Source organism: Epinephelus lanceolatus, chromosome 23 (assembly GCF_041903045.1).
Source record: "Epinephelus lanceolatus isolate andai-2023 chromosome 23, ASM4190304v1, whole genome shotgun sequence".
In the NCBI taxonomy this organism is placed as follows: Eukaryota; Metazoa; Chordata; class Actinopteri; order Perciformes; family Serranidae; genus Epinephelus; species Epinephelus lanceolatus.
Genome location: NC_135756.1, coordinates 34,166,064 through 34,188,436, shown reverse-complemented (window position 1 = coordinate 34,188,436; position 22,373 = coordinate 34,166,064). Strand labels below are relative to the sequence as shown.

Here is a 22,373-nt window from a genome sequence, read left to right as displayed (position 1 = left end):
AGGAGTTTGGTCACATGTATATTTGGTGGATTTAAACCTCCAGAGACCCCCTCTTGGTTGATATGCATTTTTAAGTTCTCCTAGCTATTTGGGATTAGTAGAACCTGATTTTACTATATAATGACGAAAACTGTCTGTGTGTGTGTGTGTGTGTGGGTGTGTCTGTGCCACGTTTTTCTCCTCACTGATGGTCAATCCATGTGAAAATTGGTACAGTTGTAGAGGGTAATGGGAGAATGTGAATGAAACAATATTACATCAATTGGCCAAAGGGGGGCGCTATAGCGACCGATTGAAATTGCAAATAGATCTCATGCCCCGTATGTCGTAGAGACATGAAACTTTGCACAGAGATGCCTCTCCTCATGAGGAACAAATTTGCCTCAAGAGCCCATAACTTCCGGTTAGATAGACTTTCTATCATTTTGAATTTTTTGAAAAACACTTAAAATCGATCTCTTCCTAGGAAGTTTGACCGATCTGCATGAAACTTGGTGAACATAATCTAGGTACCAATATCTAAGTTCCCTCTTGGCAAAAGTTGTAAAACTTACTAAAACTGAGCTTCTATAAGGCAATGAATATTGCGGAGGGCGTGGCTCATCACATAAAGGTGTATAACATCTCAAGAGTTTCACCAGTCACCACGCAACTTTGTAGGCATATGACCACACATAATCTGAGGGGAACCCTCCATTATTGACCCGATCAAACAAAATGGGGGCGCTAGAGAGCTAATTTCTTATCTAGGCCTAACCGCCATATCGATTTTTACTAAACTTGGTAGATATGTAGGACAGGATGCCTCTGTTTTTGTTTTTTTTTGGGGGGGGGGGGGGCTTTTGGTCTCAAAAAAACCCAGGGAAAACCCAGAGAAACAGTGTTATGAGAGAGTGCAATACTTTTTTATTTTATTTTTTATTTTTTCACATTTAATATTTAATATTTTTATTTATTCTTCTGTTTAATTTTTAAGGTTTGGATATCTGTGAACACTTACTTGAACAGAATATAGATTCTGATATTGTTGAAAAGGATGTTGTGTTAAGAATAATGATGGAGATGTGCACTCATGTTGAAATAAATCTACATTGTGAAGCACCCCTTACTTGCACTGAATTGGAAATATTTTAGAAAAATACACTGAATTACAAGGCTTTAGAGAACAGTGCGCTATTGTAGACTTAACATGTAAGGTTATAATAGGTTGTGATCTAAAGTGGGCCGGTCTGAGGCATGAAACTCCAGGGCTGAAAATGAGTCCCACTCCAGCCCTGGCTGGAGGACACATCATACAGGCAAAACTCCACAAGGTTTTCCTCTTTGCCTGAATCCCGCACATTTCCTTTCACATGTTTTGCCTGGGTAACAAGCTGCTATCCGTAAGTTTGTTTGGGTTAAGCGCCAGTGCATCAGTTCATGTTGCATATCTGCTGTTGGTTAGTTGACATAGGTCATCCAAAATTCCTGACACTGTCAGAGTTTTATCTTAGGCTGTCTTTGATCGCAAGACCATGACGACAGCCATGCTTGAACCTCTCTCACTGTGCAACATATGCCGTTTTAGAACCACCACCAAATATACATTTTTTTCACGTTGGTCAACTTTTGTTTGGGACAGTCCCAAATCACAGAGTGTATACCAGATAAAGGATACATCCACTTTACTCTAAGTCTGTCCTAAAGCTATATACACATACAGCAAAAGTGTTTGTGGTTTCTAGAATTGTTCCTCCTGTTCAAACTGGCTGTGAAAAGTTCTCTTTTGGACACGATTCAATGTAAAGGATGGGGGACAAAATGTGAAATCTAAATTTCACAATTTTAGTACAATATTTGCATTTTGTGTCTCTCAGTACCTCTGCAAGTAAACACTGTTCGGGTGTTGAGGAGGCAAGTCATACTAAAGCAAAATTAACTTATCCGATATCCGCTTGATTTGATTGTCACAGACCGCTGAAACCTCATGTTCTCTACAGAACTGCATTAGGAGTGTTAAAGCTGGGGCAGTCAGAAATCCTGAAAAGGCTATGAAGATGGCTGAATTTGCAAAAACACCTTCCTCCTGCAGCTCTCACCTCTCTGCACCTCTCCCCTCCTACCAGACGACCACAGGCATACGCATGGGCTTCCTACAGTTACCCAGTGTTCCCCACACATTGATTTATTTAATCTTATTTTTTTGTAGAGTTAGCAGTGCTGGGTCTACTCTGTGTAAAGGCAGCAACAGAAAGTGACTGGTCGGGGCTGTCCAGTCCCCTGTAGCTGGGGTTTGCCCTGACTGGATTTGGGTTGCTGCAGCCACTGACTGGGGGCTACTGCCCACTTTCCTCCCAGTGAGGTGGTCTGTAGCAGTGGGGAGTGAGGCAGAGGACACAACGTGATTTGAGGCTTTAGCTAACAAGGCTACATAAACATTAACTGAAGTGATAGCAACATTTTCTCTCCATCTCTGAAACACTTTGCTGATACTGACGTGTTTTATTTGATTTATTGTCAGACTCTCTTTTAGACTCTTTTTGATACGTCTGTCTTTCTGTTTGTATGCTTTGCAGTGTAGACAGTTGTTGTTAATGCTGAAATAGCAAGTTTCTCTGGAAGATTCTTCACCACTGAATCAGGTTTTCACTGAAGGGATGTGCATGCACATCTTGATTTGTAGAACAGCCAATAGGAATGCCCTCTCTCTGAAATGACCTGTGGTTGGCCAAAGTCTCTCATCACAAGCTAGATTTTCTAAAGCCTGAAAACAGAGCCAAGGGGAGGTGTAGAAGTCTAGTTTTCTCTCAGTCCGCTTGAATTACAATATGCTTAAGGTTATTAAGCTAACCCATCTATAATGGCAGTATTAACAGGATGAAATATTACAGCAAGCCATATCTATTTCAGTGCCCATTCAGACACCTAGCCATCGAAAAATTATAAACCTGGTCTTCAGCCACATCAGAATATAATGCATTTGTTTTTTTATGACTTTGATATTATGATTACACCTTGCTGCATTAAGTGGATATTAGGACAATGAAGGTGCATATTCCTCTGCCACATGTACATGTGTGGTTGTTAATGGTCAGACCTCCTTCATCTGCTCTTCCACTTTATATGGACAGAGAGATTGAGTGGTGGGGCACAACCCCACATGTGACTGACATGGTCAAGGACACACAAGAGTCATCACAGCAAGGTCACGTGACAGTGGAATGACTCTTTGCGTGTCAGAATCCGTGCGCCTTGTGGGATGTGAGAGTGCTCTTTTAAATTGTATAATACTGTCTGTGTGTATGTGTGTGTGTGTGTGTGTGTGTGTTCAGGAGTGTGTGTGTTTGCGGAATGAGTGTCAGGCAGTTTGAGAATGTGGCATGTAGGTGTGTGAAATCCTGGAACCGGAGCTGTCTCAGGCCTGACAGGCAGACGACGCGTCGGCAAACTTTGAGATGTTTGAACAGTGAGGCCCACACTGGCCACTCTCTCTCTCTCTCTCTCTCTCTCTCCCTCTCTCTCTCTCTCTCTCTCTCTCTCTCCCTCTTTCTCAATTCAGTTTCAATTAAATTCAATACGCTTTATTGGAAAGACATTTCTTATGTGTTTTCAAAGCATGATTACAATTTAAGACAGTGAAAATTCAAAAACAATTCACAACGATGTGTTATTACAAATGCATAGACATAAATTTAAAGGGGAAAAAACATATAAAGTGAAGGGGTAAATAAAAAAGGCAGAGTGTGATATCTCTCTCTCTCTCTTTCTATCTCTCCACCCATGGCATACACACACTCACACAGACAGCACCATCCGGCTGCAGACAGGCAAATGTACTCAACTAGAAGACAGGACAAATCAGTCAGTTCCTAAACTGAATCACTAAGTACAAGAATTCAACTTAGTTATCATTATTACCATGTTAAAGCTATGGTTGAGACTGAATTAATATTATATTATTGATTAGATTTAGGGCCCGACCGATATGGATTTTTTGGGGCCGATGCCGATTCCGATATTATGGAATAAAAAAATCCGATAACTGATATATAGGCCGATTAAATTTTTACGTTTTTCAATTTAAAAAACCCCAAATACCTGTTTTTGATGGCTTAAATATAGTTCAAACACTCGTTACAAAGATATAAATTGAAGGAAGAACATTTTACTATTTTCAAATACTTTTTTTTGTCATAAATTGTGTGGAACAAGCAGCATATGAACAATTTGAACACAAAATAAATCAAAAATATGATGTGCAAAAAGGCAGTAAACCTCTGGGAAATAAAATAATCATACAAAGTCTATATGAATTAAGACATTCACATGTATGTTCACAGTACCAGAGTTCTTATTATTGCCAATTTAACAGAGGTAGGTTAAAGTGCAAAAAGTAACACAAGGACATCATTTCTAAGTAAAACACCATATTCCCTGCATTTTATTAGTGATGAAAATATAAGTGTTAACATCGGCATCAATTGGCCAACTTTTGGCAGATTGCTGATTATTCTCTAATGGCTATAATCGGCCAATTAAATCGGCCGGCTGATCAATCGGTCGGGCCCTAATTAGATTAGATTTATTTTAAGGTTTTCTTATATTCAGACAGACAAGATGTAAGGAGATGTGTTTTACCTGCTTGACAGTTTGGATTGAGACTCCAGTCTTCCTCAGAAGCAGCATCCGACGTGCTGCTGACGTGTCATATATTAGCTGGCAGGCCTGACAGACCAATCAGAGTCTGTCAGGCCAACCCCGCCTCCCCCGTCGTTGGTCGTTTTCTGGAGTAGGGAATCCCAGGTATGCGTGAGGGTGTACGCCCCCTCGTCCTGGTTGATGGTGCCGCCTGCCCATGATCTCAATGGCCTCTTTTATCCACCGTTTGAATTTATTGGTCTCTGATGTGATTATTTTGCTCCTGTCCCAGTCCATGATGTGGTTATTTCCCCTGCAGTGATCTGATAAAAAAAAAAGGTTTTTGTATTTCTTTTTTTTTTTTTTTTTGATACACTGAAGAAGGCTTAGGCCGAAACGCGTGTCATTTGTTTGGCCGTGTGTTGCCCTATTAAAAACATAGATTTTGACTCTAGTCTTTTGTGCTGTTGCTTACTAGTTTCTTTGGAGTCTCTCTGCAACTTGTACCCATCACGATTGGAAATATTGGAGTTGTGCGTCCTCCTTCCTTCTACATTAACTGACCAACATTGTTGCTGTGGTACCGAATAGTTAATGGACAGCCCCCACCTGTCATACAAAGTGGTTTTGCCCTCAATTATGCATAGTGTTAAACCTTTATAACATTTAAACAGGTGGATGATATAAAAATTCACCCCGTACAGTTGTAGCTTGATTCACCAGAACTTAGTTATTGAAACCAAAACCAATTTTTGTACCAGGCTGTACACATGTTTAATTTTTTCTTTAAAGGTAGGCACTTTAACATGGAGGTCTATGGGGATTGACTCACTCTTGGAGTCAGCCTCAAGTGGCCATTAGAGGACTGCAGTTTTTGGCATTACTGTATTTACTTTATTTTTCAGCCCAGGAGGTTACTGCTTGGGTTAGAGGAACTTCATCATCATCATTACAGTGACAAAGGTTGGGGGGCTGAAGGGGTTAAGGTTAGGTAACGATGGAGCTCATGGTTAAGAGAAACCAAGTTTGACCATTATTTGGAAATGGGAAATGAACATTGGCCTCGTGTGTAAACATGTTGGGCTCTAGTTTCCCGGTGCAGCGCAGGGTGGCGCAGGGTGGCGGACCCCGCGCAGAGCTAGTTTCGAGCAGCGCAACCCGAGGCGCACTCAGTTTGGTAGTTTGGCAGACCAAGGTGCGCTGAGATGGGTGTGGCGGCGCAGCAGGGGGAGGTGTCGACAGATCCAGCTTGGCGCAGTGACAGTTTCGTGCCAAAAGGCTTCACCGAAGGTGCGCTAAAAGCACGCCAACTGAAAACCACGTCTACTGTCAGCGCAGGCGGAGCGCAGCCGGTGTAAGCCGAAGTTTGGCTGACCAGCGGACAGTGCGCACACGTCACAAAAACCTCACAGGCAGGTTTCCAGAATATCAGACACATTAACGATGCAATAAATAGCCACAAAACCACTATTCAATGCAACTATCTGCAATCAGCACATAAATGTATCTCTATATCGACTGTCCCGTCACATCTGATGTCAGATCAAAGGGGATTGCCACCGTTTGGCACGTTTGGCACGCGTAATGGAAACCCAACATGATTTGATTAACACAGTTGCAAACTAATGAGTACACATCCCTCTCAGCCAACCACAAACAGCCACAGCATCAGATAGGGAGTATATATTCAGCATCTGTCGTCTTAGAAAAGTCAAAAGAAAAGAAACAGAGTGAGACTGCGAGAGAGAAAGAGAGAGCGCACAGGCACGAGAGAAACGCAACATTGATTTACAATTGTGGTGACCTCCTCCCAGGCTACCTTTGCATCATCAGCCCGTGGAGGTCTGCTTGCAGTTCCGTATATTCGGACACTGCGAGCAGACCTCCCGGACCAAAACATCAGTTTCCTCCTGGGAGAAGTTTGGCTGTCTGACGCTGCTGCTCTCTTCCGCCATGGCGAATTGAGTAAACTCTCATTACGCCTTCACGCGGCGCGTTTAAGGGCGAGGAGAGGGGCTCATTTGATTGGTCTGATGTGAATGGGCTGTGTAAAACCCACTCCACGCCTTCTCTCCTCCCTCTTTCCGACTTGCGCTGGTAGGAGGGACGGAGGTGGGATAGAGGAGTAGCTGCACCAGGGCGCACGGTGTGCCAAACTTACAAAATCCGCCTGGCCACACCCAGTTGGCGAAGCGCAGGTGCGCTGCGCCTCCGCCGCACCCGGTCTGCGAAACTAGAGCCCGTTATGTTTTGTTGACTAATCCATCTACTGCGACCTTCTCCCTGCGTGGACTTTGTCACTCACTAATGTTGCCTGACTTCTGGCTACTAGAGGGCTTTGTCACTTGAATGTGAACAGATGTTGTTTTTGGGCACTAGCTACAACAGCTGATGGGAGAACAGTGCATTTGAAATTGAGTATTTTTACATGGAGGTCTATGGAGAGTGACCTGCTCCTGGAGCCAGCCCCTAGTAGCCATTTGAGGAACTGCAGTTTTTGGCACCTGTGTGCACCTCTTGGGTTAGGGGAGCTTTATCGTCATGATTACAGTGATAAAGGGTAGGGGGCTTAGGGAGTTAGGGTTAGGAAACAATGGAGTTTATAGTTCAAGACACCAAGGTTGACTGTTGATTAAAAATGGCCTCCGTGTTTAATTGAGATTTTTTTTACTTCTCCATTCACCCAGACTTTCTCCCTGCCTTGTCAATAGACTGCATACAATAATGGATGTAGCCATTGTGATGTCACCCATTGGTTTGGCATGTTGGCCTTCATTATTAAAACCATTGAAATAAATGTACTTACTGGAAAATTTTAACATCCAACTCTTTAGAGGGTCTTTTAGTACAACCAAATACCGACCTTTTTAGTATCATCTGCTGAAAGGCATGTAACACTGCAGTTGCATCCTGGAGGAACATCTCTACCACTTCTCTGATGTCAGGTTTAAAGCCCAGCAGCTTGTGTGAACACTTCCAGTCTGTCTCCCCAGGTGATTTGTGGACCTGACAGAACCCAGCATTTACAGTGGTGGAAAAATGAAAAGTTTCCCCCTCTTTTTTCGGGCGTGAGTTGAGTGGGGAAGATGGATAGGAGTGTAGTCCAGCTGTGCCCCGCCCACATAATTTGGCTGTGGTTCAGCCCCTGGGCCTCATAAATCCCAGAGCCAGGATCAGTGCTGAGGGGAGCTGAGAGACACAAAGCAGGCAGCACACATCGATCAGTATCTATCACCTGGGCACCAAGCAGGAAGACACACACTTACACTAACGATGCAATAAATAGCCACAAAACCACTATTCAATGCAGCTATCTGCAATCAGCACATAAATGTATCTCTATATCGACTGTCCCGTCGCATCTGATGTCAGATCAAAGGGGATTGGCACCGTTTGGCACGTTTGGCACGCGTTCACATCCCTCTCAGCCAACCACAAACAGCCACAACATCAGATAGGGAGTATATATTCAGCAACTGTCAGCAACCGAGTGAGACTGCGAGAGAGAAAGAGAGTGCGCACGTGTGCGCGCACGCACGAGAGAAACGCAACATTGATTCTCCTGGGAGAAGTTTGGCCGTCTCACGCTGCTGCTCTCTTCCGCCATGGCGAATTGAGTAAACTCTCATTACGCCTTCGCGCGGCGCATTTAAGGGCGAGGAGAGGGGCTCATTTGATTGGTCTGATGTGAATGGGCTGTGTAAAACCCACTCCATGCCTTCTCTCCTCCCTCTTTCCGACTTGCGCCGGTAGGAGGGACAGAGGTGGGATAGAGGAGTAGCTGCGCCAGGGCGCACGGTGTGCCAAACTTACAAAATCCGCCTGGCCACACCCAGTTGGCGAAGCGCAGGTGTGCTGCGCCTCCACCACGCCCGGTCTGCAAAACTAGAGCCCAATGTGTTTAAGGCCATAAGCCAAATAAAACTGTGTTTAAATGTGTTCTAAATCACTCACGTTACCCCTTGCGCAGTGATGAATGTTTGTGTATTTCACAATGGTTCTGATGGGTTACAGTTAATGTTGTGGTAAAAGACATTTTGCACCATAACTTAAGTTGTATTCACAGTTAGTGAGGTCCCGCCTGTGTGGATGTTAGAGTGTCTAAAATAAAGTTGTGCTGAGGTGAAATAAAGAGCACTTCCTGGTTCAGTTAAGAGTTAATCTCTTAGCCTTATTCCTGCTGTCAAGAAACCTAAGCTCGCCTCAATATATTTTTATAGCTCAATGACATTTAAAAAAAATTGTTGTAACATATGCACTCAATGTTTTCTATGTCCATATGACAGAATTAAATGCTCAAACAACAAGAACAAAAAAATTATGTTAAACTGGCATAAAATTCCTGTCAGACAAGGGTTCATGTGACACATTAATTTTGTGTCTGGTGTACTCAAAAATGTTATGTTACTGTATTGTACTAAACAAAAGGTTTTGTGTGCAAGCTGTTTCCAAAAATGCTTAAGTTGAATGAGTTAATTGGAGTTCATAGTGCAAGCACTGAGTGTGCTCGATGTCAGAAACCCTGCAACTTTACTGCTGCTGTTTGTAACTCAGCTAGACTCAGACCACTTATACAGGACCTAGAGATTGTAGAAAACGTGGCCACAGTGTAACATCACTCCTAGGTAACATGGTCAGTTTTTTAAACTCCTGGGCTACCAGGACGCTCCTATTTGCAAATTTTCTAAACTTTAATTCAATTCAATTCAGTTTTATTAATAAAGTAGCCAATATGTGCCCAATATCACAAATCACAATATTCCTCAGAGGGCTTTACGGCATACGGCATCCCTCTGTCCTTTGGACCTTACTCCCCAAAAAAACCTTTAACTGGCAAAAAAAATGGTAGAAACCTCAGAAAGAGCAACTAAGGAGGGATCCCTCTTCCAGGAAAGACAGATGTGCAATAGATGTCGTACAGAACAGATCAACATAATAAATTTACAGTGATCCATATGACAAAATGAGACATAAAGAGAGACAGAGAGAGATATCGAGATGGAGTGAGACTGAGAGAGAAGCAGGGTAAGCAGTAATGACAATAGCTACAATACCATTAGTGGTAGTAATAATATTGTTATAATAATAACAGTAATTTTGGTACATATGTTGTAAGCATATATTAATATATGATAGAATATGTATATAACAATAATATTTATATATGTATAATTATGGCAGAAGTATGACTAATAATAACAGCAATAATGGGAGGCATTAGGCAGGACCACGGCAGCAGTGAAATCATGACACATGATCCGGCCACAGCTGCGATTGAAGGGAACCTGCAAGAAAGTGGAGCACAAAGGCTCTGGAAAAGAAGCCGAGTTAGTGACATGCAGTAAAGCTAGCAAGTTAGCGAAGTCATTCTGTCATTGATTTTGAAGCCTATCCTAGCATGCAATGGGGAAAAGATAGGTTGCCTGTCCAACAGGGTAAAGAATTATAATACCAGTACCAAATCCAGTACTCTTAAAGTAATACTGATACTAAAAGAGTTCTTCCTTTAATTTTAAATTGTCAGTGGGTTTACATGGACAGTTTAATTCCTTTTTCATTCGGAATGAAAGTTCATTCCTATTAAAAGTCTTGTAAACATCTAATTTGGAATGAAAATGGCCAATGCGATTGAAAATTCATTCCGATGTAAGGGGCTGGAATATTCCGTTTCTAATTCCAAATGAAGGAATTTCTCGCACTTGTATACACTCATTCCTCTTTAAGTTCATCCCGGTCTTTCTGCACATGCTCGCTTCCTTGCCCTTCTGGCGCGATGACGTATATAGCACGTGCTTGACAAGATGGCAGCTTCTAAAAGCACGGCCTTCTATCTCCCTTCTTCGACCTTCTACCTCCCTTCTCCTCCTCAACAGACGAAGCATTAGCAGAACAAGGTTGTTGTCTTACTGCTGCTTCAAGAATATAAGCAAAACAAGCCCGAAAAAGGCACTAAGAACGGCGTCATCAAGCATCTTGATATCCAGAATGAGAACTACAGTGTTTTCTTCCAGTAAACGTAAATACGTAACATCTGCCCCACCCTCTATCCAATCAGAAATCTTCCCTGCCCCAAACCTTGCACAGACACGAATAAAGGCGATTAAAAGGCGATTAAACTGATCTCCCGTGTAAACCCTCATTCGGAATGAATATTTCCCATGTAAACTACCTGGAAAGACTTTAATTCCGAATGATTTCACTCAGATTTATTTCATTCCTAATGAGAAGCCATCATGTAACCGCACCCACTGTGCAGGAGGGGTTAGAAGCCAAAATTGGCTCATAAAGATACCAACCCCCATTAAATCACAACCATTATACATTAAAAATAAAAGATAAACAAAGACTGCATAACTGAACAACGAGTTCCAGACTAAGCAGTAATACAAAATTGTTAGAAATGTACAATTTACAAAAAAAATGTATTTACAAGCTGAAAAGCATTACAAATGAATCAATGAAATGTTAAGAACTTTTGCAAATTAGAGTTCTTTTCAGATGTTTTTTGAATAATGATAGTGTAGATGTTGATTGTAGAGATGGAAGTAGGTTGTTCCAAAGAGATGGTAGTTGGGCAATCACATGATGCATTGAACTGAAGAGTGCTTGCAGTGATTGGCTGCAAGCAACACCATAAAAATAGTCATTCTTTTCTAGATCTGGGTACAAAAAGGAGTTTGCAGGTATCATGTGACTGCAGAAGTTTTAATACTATATGGTACAGGGTTATTACGGTCAATATGACAAAGGCAAGGACATTTCCAGTTGCCTCTCTGTCTCTTCCACTAAATTTGTGCTAAATTTAGGCTCATGTCTATTTTACAAGTCTTGGTGGTGCTTTTTGTGGTTGGCTTAGACAGTGGTGGCGTGTGGCTGCGATGTGGAAATCAACTCACTGGTCTGTAAACTCTCCCTCAGCCAACTTCTGGCAAGCTAGCTGCTAGCTAGCCAGATTGTGTCTTCAAATGTAAACATCAATAAACGTCAAGGAAAAGATGGAGAAGAGTGGGCACAAGCTGGACTAGTGTCCTGCCAGCCATTGTACAGGTGGTGGAAATAAACTGGATGACCTCCATGCTGCATCAGTTTACAGCTGGATATCAGGAACTGTAATATCTTTTGATTCACCAGAACTTGGCTAAATCCTGGACAATGCCATTCAACCAGAACGCTCTTTTTCTATATGCTTATCTGACAGAGGACTCTGCCGAGAGAAGGTTAAGAGAAGTGTGCTTTATGGTGAATAAGGACTGGTGTGACGGAGGGAATGTAAGGTTCTGTCCTGTTCCTGCTGTGGATCAATGCTAAATGCTGTTCAGAGGCTGCTGCAAAGCGATGCTGTATTGTTAAAATATTTCACAACCAGAAACCATGTAGGCTACACTACGTCCTTTTTGTGAGGTGCACTAATTTCAACAGGGTGTTATCTCAAATCATGCACTGCCATTTTGCACTTACTGGAAGTGACAATGGCTTTCTCTTTTTTTAAACCACCTCTTCTTATTCTTTGTCTTGTTGAATGGCAAATTGCATATGGACGGTGGAGCATTATTGCCAACATTTAATGGCTATCTCCGCCCACACATAAACCAAACTTATGCCACGTCAGTGCTGATTAAACTTTGCTGCTTTGCTAGCTAGGAGCAAGTTAACTAGCAAGCTGATGTTAGCACTAACATTATTATTCAAAGTACCAACTCATTACAGACCCAACAAACATTACTGATGCCTTGTATTCAACAGCAATATTGGTGCAAAAAAACATGTATATCTTAGAACTGTGTAAGAGCCTGCTGTAGCCAGCTCAGGCACCTTGTTGTCCCCAGCCGCCATGTCAAAAGTTGAGAAATTTTGTGCTACGTCACAAAGATGGTGACCATTGAGGGTGAGAAGTGTCCATCATTCCACATTCAACTTTTGGACTGTTTGGGTGCACCAGTAGTACACTGCATTTTCCCTTACTATGCAGTGTGAACCAAGGCTGTAGCCACGGAGTCAACATTGAGGGGGGGATCAGGGGTATCACTAGGAGTTGAAAATATCTGGGGCTTTAGCCCTGAAGTGTGAACAATTTTTTACCCGGGGGTAAAGAAAAAAACCCCCGGGAAAATTTTGAATAATTCCCTGTTAAACACGTGATTTTAACATATTTTGACAAAAAATTTTGACAAAGAATGAGCACTCGTCTACTATTGCCCAAATTGTTGGAAACCGGAAATTTGAGAACAACTTTGCAAACACAGTGTGAAACAATGCACCAATCACAAAGAATATAGTGATGTTGCACATCAAATTAAACAGCAGAACCTTGGCTACAAGGCTGTATAAACCCTTTTTACATGCCCCAAACACAGCTCAAACAACAACTTACAACACGTTGCATGACATATGCCCATATATGGGCAGTCATCATCAGGCGATGATGACTCACCTACTTGCTCTCCTCCTGCTGCCTTTTTGTTTTTTTCCAAAAAATCGTCTAATATCCATATTTACTACAAGACTAAGTAAGACACAGCGACTCTGTGCTGGCCACCAGTATGCACAATAAATATAATTGTAATACAGAGTAGCCTACTGACGTTGCACTTGAAAATTAAGTAAGTTATCATTCTGACTGCCCATATATGGGCATATGTCATGCAAGCTGGTGTAACAGTGTGTGTGTTGTGTGTTGTGTGCTGCTGTGCTGCGTGCGCTGCTGTCTGTTGTGCTCCTATGCTGTGCCATGGACTTTAAGTTGGAAACGAGGTGCTTTATTAGTAAAAAAAAAAAAAAAAAAAAATACAAAAAATGGAGGCTTAAAAGATCCAGGGCTGAGCCCAAAAGATCCGGGGCTAATGCCCAGGTCTAACAACGTCAACAAAGTCCCCCCACCCCCCCAAACACACACACCCTTACTTCCTGCCATTGAAATTCTAAAGTAAAATACGTACAAATTCACTAACACATGAGATACGTTTCTTTTTTTTTGAATGTCTAACACACCAAAGTGAACATGGAAGAAATATTATCAGATAACAAGTGGTGTCTCTTGCTCAGGCAGCCTACAAACCATTTCTGATCTGAATGACAATAATTCTTATATCAAGAAACACTGACTCCTTTTTTGTATGAACGCTACTGTACCATATAACTAACGTTACTTCTATAATCCGACTGATAGTCGCTAGTTAGCGAGCTAGCCAGCTAGCTATTGTAACGTGGTTACATTCGGTGCAACATTGCAAAACAATAACCAATCACAACATCAAAATTTCATAGCACTTTACAAAATCACAATAAACAATTACAATGTAGTCTACGTAACGCTCATATTACATTCTCGTTTTCCACTTTTATTCAGTAATGAATAGAGAGACAAATTTACATTGCCTGCCTGGAATTTTACCCATACAGCACTCTGGCAACAACACTGATGGCAACCATGGCAACCAGCCTTGGCATTCTGCTACGGCAACTCCACTAACCACACGTAGAACTGCAATACTTGAACCGATAGTAATAATAACGGGGATTTGTTATGTCTAGTTATAATTATGATGATTACATTATATGAGACCAGTGTCCATTCCCTGGGACCTGAAGAAATCTGCCAGTGTATTCAAACTCAGAGCCATGTTGCTGTAAGGTGACTGTACTTTAGTTCTGTCTTTATTGACGGAGTCCTAACAGCATTCTTTAAATTCCAAGTGTGACAGAGGCTTGTTGTAACCTTGGCAACAGCACATAGAGGTTGCACTGGCTGTCTGAGAGTTAACTAATCAATATCTCCCACTGAAGCCTATATGTGCGTGTATATGTGTATGTGTGGGTCGACTCCAGCGGCACATGTAATCACAGACATGTTCCACAGCAGTGTATTGCAGTGCACAGACTGGAGTATAATTGCTGGCATTTAGTCATTTACCGAACATAGTAGTTAGCGGCAAGATAAGTGCCACGCTGTGAGGTGGTCTCATCTAATGTGCCACTAAATTGCTTCATAGAGACAGACAGCTCTCTCCACCTTCCTCTCCCTGTCTCGCTCTCCATCTGCGTCTACCTTGCTTTAAAGCCAAGGGGATGTGCCCTGTCGTGCCTGTCTATCATAATCATTTCAATATAAACTATGTAGGGCATGTTTAAAACCCACCAGTCCGATAAACGCCCTTTCATCTGCGCTGACAGACGAGCCGGTTCAGCCTCTCACGATGACAGACACGCCAACCTGAGGAGGCGTCTCATCACGGGGCTCTCGTGCCGACAGCTGAGCAAAAGAGAGAGAGTGAGAGACAGAGAAAGAGAGAGAGTTTCCAGATGTTTGATTAGAAGGTGCACACTGGAGGAAGGATGAGTTACTGTATATGTGTGTGTGTCCATGTGTTTCTGCAGGTTAATTAACACACATGTAGGTTGCATGTACATGTACATGTTTTGTGCACATGTAAGCTCACTGGTGGTTAGATGTGTGTGAGTGTGTGCTTGTGGCTGTGTGTGTGCGTTTCTGTGGATAGCGTGTGGTCGCTGCACTGTGCTGTACAGCACACAGTGTGTATTGGCAACTGAGACACGTCCCCACTGGCCTGCATTCCTTGTCTACCTGAAAAGACCTGAATGCACAAACACATCATCAGATCAAACTCAGACAGCGACACAATCACATCCATTCACCTGGAAACTAACAGCCTTCTAACAAAGGAACATCCTAAACATTTATTCATGTAAACATGCACAGTGACATCAGATATCCATCCAAATATTAAGTTTTAATTGATATTCCGTAAAATCTGTAGAAGTAAATGCAAATGAACATGTGTCATCCAGTCATGTGGGAGTGCATGGAGATAAACTAACGTGGATGTTCACAGTAGACCGGGAAACACCCTGACATCAATCGTTGCCAGGTCCCCATAAAGTGTGCAGGGCTTTGAGGTAGTAGTGGCCAAACTGTGGTACTGTAATTTCCGGGCTCTGTCACATGATACCTTACAGCCAAAAAAAAAAAACAATTTCCCATAGACTCACTTTGGTAAAGAATTAAATCTAAATTTTTTTTGTGACATAACCCCCATGAAATGGCTTGTGTCACCATTAGGATTTGATCCATTTTGTCTGAAATCATTTGGAAAGTCTGAAAGAGCTGCATGATTGAATCATTTTAATCACCATTTAAGTTAGCAGAGCGCTTAACACAAAGTAGTCAATTCAGCTGATGGAAGTCTCCAGTGCATCTGCTCTACGGCCACACAATGTGGAAGCAGTGCAGGTAATCGGGATAATTTTATATGCAGCACTTATGTGCCACTGAGCAATTTCATAGGAATGAATGACGCCCTGCACAGAAATGCTCTATCCAGGTGACTTTATGCATCCATAGCACCTAAACGAAGTGGACAGTGCTCCGTGGAAAATTTGGCGCAAATTAAGAGGGGCTTTCACTTCAGGGACCTGGGCTGGAACCGATTACATTTGACCCCAGCTTATTTGATTATTGTGGTCACTGTGTACTTTACCCAGGCTCGGTATGATGACCTATGCCCAAGTTTACTTAAAGAGGTGGTTGCAAGTATGGTTCATGTGTATTCGAGTACGGTACGCATCAGGTGTAAACACCAACTGTACCAAAACACGGAAGTGTACTAACGTGACTACAAGGAACTTGTTATAAAAGAGTGTCAATTTAATGCTGATGCTATATAAGAGAGAATCGAAGCCCGCCATGGACAGACCAAGATCTGGCTTTCTACCACCTTCAACTAGTCAGAGCTCCAGTGAGAGGCAGAGAGCTCTGCGCCCAACAGCAGTGGTTCCTCCTCCAGCCAGGAGAAGAGCCTTGCCTGGCTGCTCCACCACCACTATCACTGATAACAGTCTGCAGGGCAGCAGTGTGCGGCACTGTCTTTCTACACTGTAGCACAACAAAAAAAACTCACGTAGATTATGATGCAAGTGTCCTCAGATACAGACCAACATTACTTTTGTGAAAGCTGAACAGCGGAGAAGTGAAGAGAGAGATCATTGTACTCTGGCATGGTACAAAGCAATCGTACCTAATAGGGGTGTAACAATCCATCGTGGATCGATATGTCGATTTAATGAACAATGATCCAGTATCATTGATGCAAAGTGAAAACAACAATCCATATCGTCATCTGTAGCATAGGCTTTTATTTTGAAAATCTGTGTCACTGTCAAACAGCAGCAGGCAGATGGGAGGCACCAGAGAGAAAGACGATGAAGAAAACATTATGTACACTGGAATAAATCAGCAGAGTGGAAATATTTTGGATTTTCGGAGAAAATACAGGACAACGGACAGAGCACATGGCGTATGTAAACAGTGATGTTACAAGATAAAACGCTAAAGTAACGTTACCTACATAATACATAATATTTTAACAACAAAAATACAGCAGCAGCACCCCCCAACTTCTACAACTCAATACCAACACATTATCATCATTACCAGTCCTCATTTTTGCTGCATTTAATCGTGGGTCACATCGTAGGAGTTAGCTGACGTTTTTTCTAGCTAGGAAACGTTACAGGTGGTCAGTACCACTGTCCTCTGTTTGAACTGGAATGAGAGAAGCTAGCTGTTGTGTCATGTGCATGTGTTAATATTAAAGCCAAGGTGCTACTGACTAGCTAACTGACTGGATGCCCATTAACATTATAACTCCTATTGTGTGTGTGTGTGTGTGTGTGTGTGTGTGTGCATACATTGTACCATAGGCAGGGTTGCCTCTCTTTTATTATTTTATTATTATTATTTTGTAGATTTCAAGCACTTTTCTTTTTTTGAAGTGTATTTTTATTTATGTATTTGTATTATATAATACAGACAAGAAGGAAAAAGGCAGAGACAAACATTAAAAAAGTCAATTACTGTTAATATGTTAGTGTTACATGTTGTGCATTGCATTTCAAATAAAAGTCCAAAAAATAAGTCCAAGGTCCATTTTTGGTATTTTTGGTACTCACTATAGGGGGCTGGTTTACTCCAGAAACATACATACTGTTTATGTGTATGTTGAGGAGCTGCTGTATCAAAATGAGTTGTCTTCCCCCAGAAATTAGGGTTACGATATGTTTATTTTATGATTCCAATCCATTCCTCTTTTGCTGTGGCTCAGCATTTAAATAACCTTTATCAGATTTGATGGTTTAGTCACAGACTGTCCCAAAAAGTGTTGTGTTTTTCTTTCACAAATGTGGGAATGAAATTGCGTTAAAATGTCCTAAACAGTGAAATTTATCTTGCCTGGCCGGGCAGCTCTCTCACCCCTAAACCTCTGATCCTAGAATCGCCCCTGCCGGTGAGTAAGAACAATAACAACGTTACATGTAATTTTGATAAACTATGAGTAGAGGAAAAAAGTCAGTGAGCCGCTAGGCTAATTTATGCAATGTAAACATGTTTAAGCTAATAATGGGTAATTAGCAAAAAAAAATTGTTTTGTCCATGAACCTTAAGTAAAGAATAGGGCACGCACATCCCTGAAGCCCACTGGGTTGGGTGCTGGATCACAAAGTATAAAAAACATGAAAAAAGAAAAAAGCGATCCGCACACCAAAAGATGAACCTTGTCCATGAACCTTGACAGTTATTGCTGAGCTGAATGTTAAAGTTTTGTTGAATGATCTTGTTGTTAGTCAGTGTTTCATGGCTGTTTGGAGTTTGCCATCAGTACTTTAAGCCAGGTATTCTTTGCTGTACTTATTCTTTATGTGTTGTTTATGTGTTTTATGGCCAAAAGTAAAAAAGAAAGGGGTGGCAGCATCTTTTGTAACAGACTCTGATAAATGGGCATTTAGTATCGCCTAATATCAATTGCAGACCCCTAAATCATATTGAATTGAAAACGTATCGTGACAGACTTTATAATATTGGAAAATATCATGTCATTATCCAAAGAATCAATATAATATTGTATTGTGATGAAACTGGTGATTTACACCCCGAGTACCTAATATGAAAATGCCATAATTCTCGTCAGGTGTCATTTTTTTTATTTGTCCTTCATTTAGCCAGAAAGGTCCAATTGAGATCTCTTCTTCCAGGGAGTCCTGGTCAAGATGGCAGCAAAAATAGTTACAACAGCAAAAAAAGAATAAACTGTGTCACAAATTAAAACAAGTAGAGCTGGTCGAGCTGAGGTATAGCGGGTCGTCCACTAATGCACTAGCAGGTGGCGCTATGTATGGTAGCCTTGGCCACCAGTGCGTGAGAGTTTGTGTGTGTGAATGGGTGAATGTGACATGTAGTGGAGCTACTACTGAGTGCTTTAAGTGGTCAGAAGACTAGAAAAGTGCGAGTCCATTTACTGTTTACTATACAATAGTCATTAAACCACTGCAGAAGAGAAGGACACAATGAGATGATGTCATTAGAAGAACTTTAGTCAAATCTGTGGAGAGCAATGTAGAGTACATGACACAGATATGACATTTATCTGGGTTCAGTACTTGTACCATTGTAGAAACGTTGTCCCTAGTATATTACATAGGTTATAGTAATTGTGCCATTAGTACTGTTCTTCCGATCAATACTTTTGGTGTGATAATGTGTGTTGGTACAATTGTGTCCCTGCTGCCTTAGTAAGGTGTCACAGATCAGGAGCAGTACCCCCTTTAGTGTCACGTTCGTCATTGGCACTAATCTAGTCCTAATGCTATGGTCTTCATCAGCTTACATAACAACAGACCAGCCCACAGTCCCTGCTCTGGCCCAACCAGGCCCAGATCACTGGCTGTTTCATTGTTGTGTAAAACTGAGCGTTTCCCTTGGCCCACATGCCCCTGCGGACTGTTTGTTATTAAACAGAATCTAGCAGCCGAGGTCGTTTAATACCTGAATAAATAATCGCTCCCTCCCGGCCTGATGTCTGTCCTCTCCGCCGGCAACACCCTGCGTAGAAAACCAGCTCTCTCCAAGAAAACTAGATCCCCTGTATTCAGTCCGTAATTATTTGTAGAAGTTCAGGTTTCTGCAAATGTATTCCATTTAATTGCTTTTTACTGCAAATATTTGGTAAAACTATATTTGGTAAAACTGTCCTCTGTGTGCAGCTCGTACCCTGGAGGTATGAGTAGCACATTCCTACAAGCACATCTAAATGCAGTTTAAGTGACAACGCAAGAGTTTAATTCCTGCTTGGTTTTTTTCAGCCCCTTTTTTTCGACCTCAGTCTGTCTCTCTCAGGGACGAGGTAGCCAGACGAGCCTCTTACATAACAGCCCAACCCTGCGCTTGACCTCCAGATGCTGGGGTCAGAGGTGAGGAGTTTGGGTTCACCCTCACCCTCATTGGTGGCGTTTGGTTTAGGCTGCAGCGCTGATCAATCAGGTCAGTCGGGGGGTGTTTATTAGGCAGCTGAGCCCCATGGCAGCATTGGGTCTCTGCTGGAGTCAGGTTTCTCATTCCAAACACTGGACTTCTCAAACACAGCCCTGAGACTTACAGAGGAGCGGGCAGCCGGCAGAAGGCTTGTTTCCTTTGGCCCAGGTGGATGTTAGCAAGCTTTCTCATTTGGCCCTCAGCCTCAGCCCCCTTCAGTGTATGTGAAGAGTTCACTTGCAAAATATCCAACCTGGAAGAAAAATTAATTCCCTCATCACTCTTCAACTACCGGTAGATTCAATTAAAATTCCACTGTCGAGTAGGCCTATCACTCGGATTACAGAAATACTGTGTAAGAATGTTTTTAACCAATGCAGACAAGCTTACTGGATGTTTCCAATTAATTACTCACTGTCTGTCACATCAAGCAAACTTTTCACCTCCGCTCTTCCATTGCTTCAGCATTTTTTCACTGGACGAGTTTAACATGAAAACATTTCATTTACTTTGCTAGTGTGAAAGCTAAAGTTCACAGCTGTGAGATGCCAGCAAAGACTCTTGTCACATGACTAAAGAAGTGTGTTTCCATCCACCTGTTCTCAATTACATTTTGAATTTGTATGTCAAAAATGGAAAATCGGAAATTAGAAAATACTTTTTATGCTTCATTAAAATGAAAATGTTACAAAGTGCAATGAAGCACTTAACTTACATGTAACTCAGGCTTCCACTGAAGACATAGAAACATCCAATGTGTGTAGAGCAGCATGCTTTACTCAAACTAATTTGTATGATTTCCTATGAAAAGTAATGTATCCAAATTTGGACATATTACACATAATCATGAGCCGGTAATTGGTACATAACCCATGTGATTTGGAAGGCTGTAATTATGGGACCAATGTGCTAGTAGGAGTAAAGGAGGAAGTGGTCCCAAGCAGTCCTGCAAGGACCCAGGTTGGGGTGGTGGACAGGTCATAAAAACATAGACGTTTCCAACAGGACTTTCCCCAGGAGACGTATGTTCAGAACCATGTGAATCTTGAGTCATTTTAAGGTATGTCCTCACCATGTTTCTTTTCCAAAACCTAACCTCTGTAACTTTACTTCAATTACAAAGCTTAACATAAAGAAGATAATGTCATTCCTGCGGCGCTATTTCATTGGATACCATACAAACTGTTTGTGTGTTTTTCATAGGATATTATATGAACCGTTCTATGATGATAAGTTGGGAGCAATAAGGAGACTGTAAGCCTAACATTAATACATGAAATAAACAGAAATGTTGCATTCCGATATTGTTTTTTGCTTGTTTCAAGTATGACTGGAGCTCTTTTAATCAGTTCCATCCTCAGGAATTTTTCTTGGGGGTGACCAGGTGGGCCCAATAAAAATCTTGGGGTGGCACACCAAAACCAAAATTCACAACTGAATTTCAGGCATTTGATTATGTTGTTTTAGTAGTCTATATAGACCAGTTTAAAACAATGTCAGTTATGAGAGTTAAGGAATTGCTTACTGATATACTTTGATTTCTTATGTGACTGTAAATGTTACCAATTATCTCATGTGCATAGACTAATACCAATACAGATGACATTGAGTTTACGACAATCCTGTTTTAATGTGTTTTTTATCTGTACAAGTAAGGCAATAAAGGTTTACATATAGGACAAGGTTGATACAATAGTCCTTGGTAAAGGTTCACAATTCTTCTTAAATCATTTCCAAGTAACTTTTTTTTTTTTACTTTCCATTTATAGTCTCACAGTGTTCATTGGCTATGTTCAATTGGAAATACACTGCTTTTGCCAGCCTTTTTATTTCTTTATTTTGGTCATTAAATTGCTCTTAAACCCGTTTCTGGGTAGCTTTAAAAAGGCCCTAAAAAGTACTAAATTTGGCTGTCTGAAACCAGCAGAACGTTTATCACATGCACACAGTAGCGATAGACAGTGTGTCAGTAAGAGATGTGAAAGGTCTGGTAGAGCTGTGTGATTTTTCAGAGAGACAAACAGCTCCTGGCGAAGGATGAAACTATTGATCGAAAGCCGGAGCAAAATATTGATCGGCTAGAGTAAATGTCAGAGATGCATCCCAGGAGACAGCTGTGTGTGTGTGTGTGTGTGTGTGTGTGTGTGTGTGTGTGTGTGTGTGGAAACACACAGCAGTATACACTTCGTAAAGTGAAAGTGACAAATGACTCCTCTCTCACAAGGGCAGACAGATGGAAAGAGTTGGCGTTTGTGGAGGAAACATTGAAGTGAGAGACATAACATCACCACTGTGGATGTGTGTTTGTACATTTGTGTGCATGCTTTGTACCTTTTTGTGTGACTGTTGGAAATATGCAGACAGTTCTCAGCATGATTCAACCTTTTTTTTCTTTTGCTTCTCAGTGCTATCCATGTGCAGTCCTATGTAAAGC

The 22,373-nt window shown here is 41.7% G+C and overlaps 1 protein-coding gene across 3 annotated transcripts in view; it reads left to right on the top strand.

Moving 5' to 3' along the window:
• The window catches only part of scube1 (signal peptide, CUB domain, EGF-like 1), a 250,963-nt gene that overhangs the window by 178,355 nt on the left and 50,235 nt on the right, over positions 1–22,373 (top strand). The gene's annotated exons all lie outside the window — the stretch shown is intronic.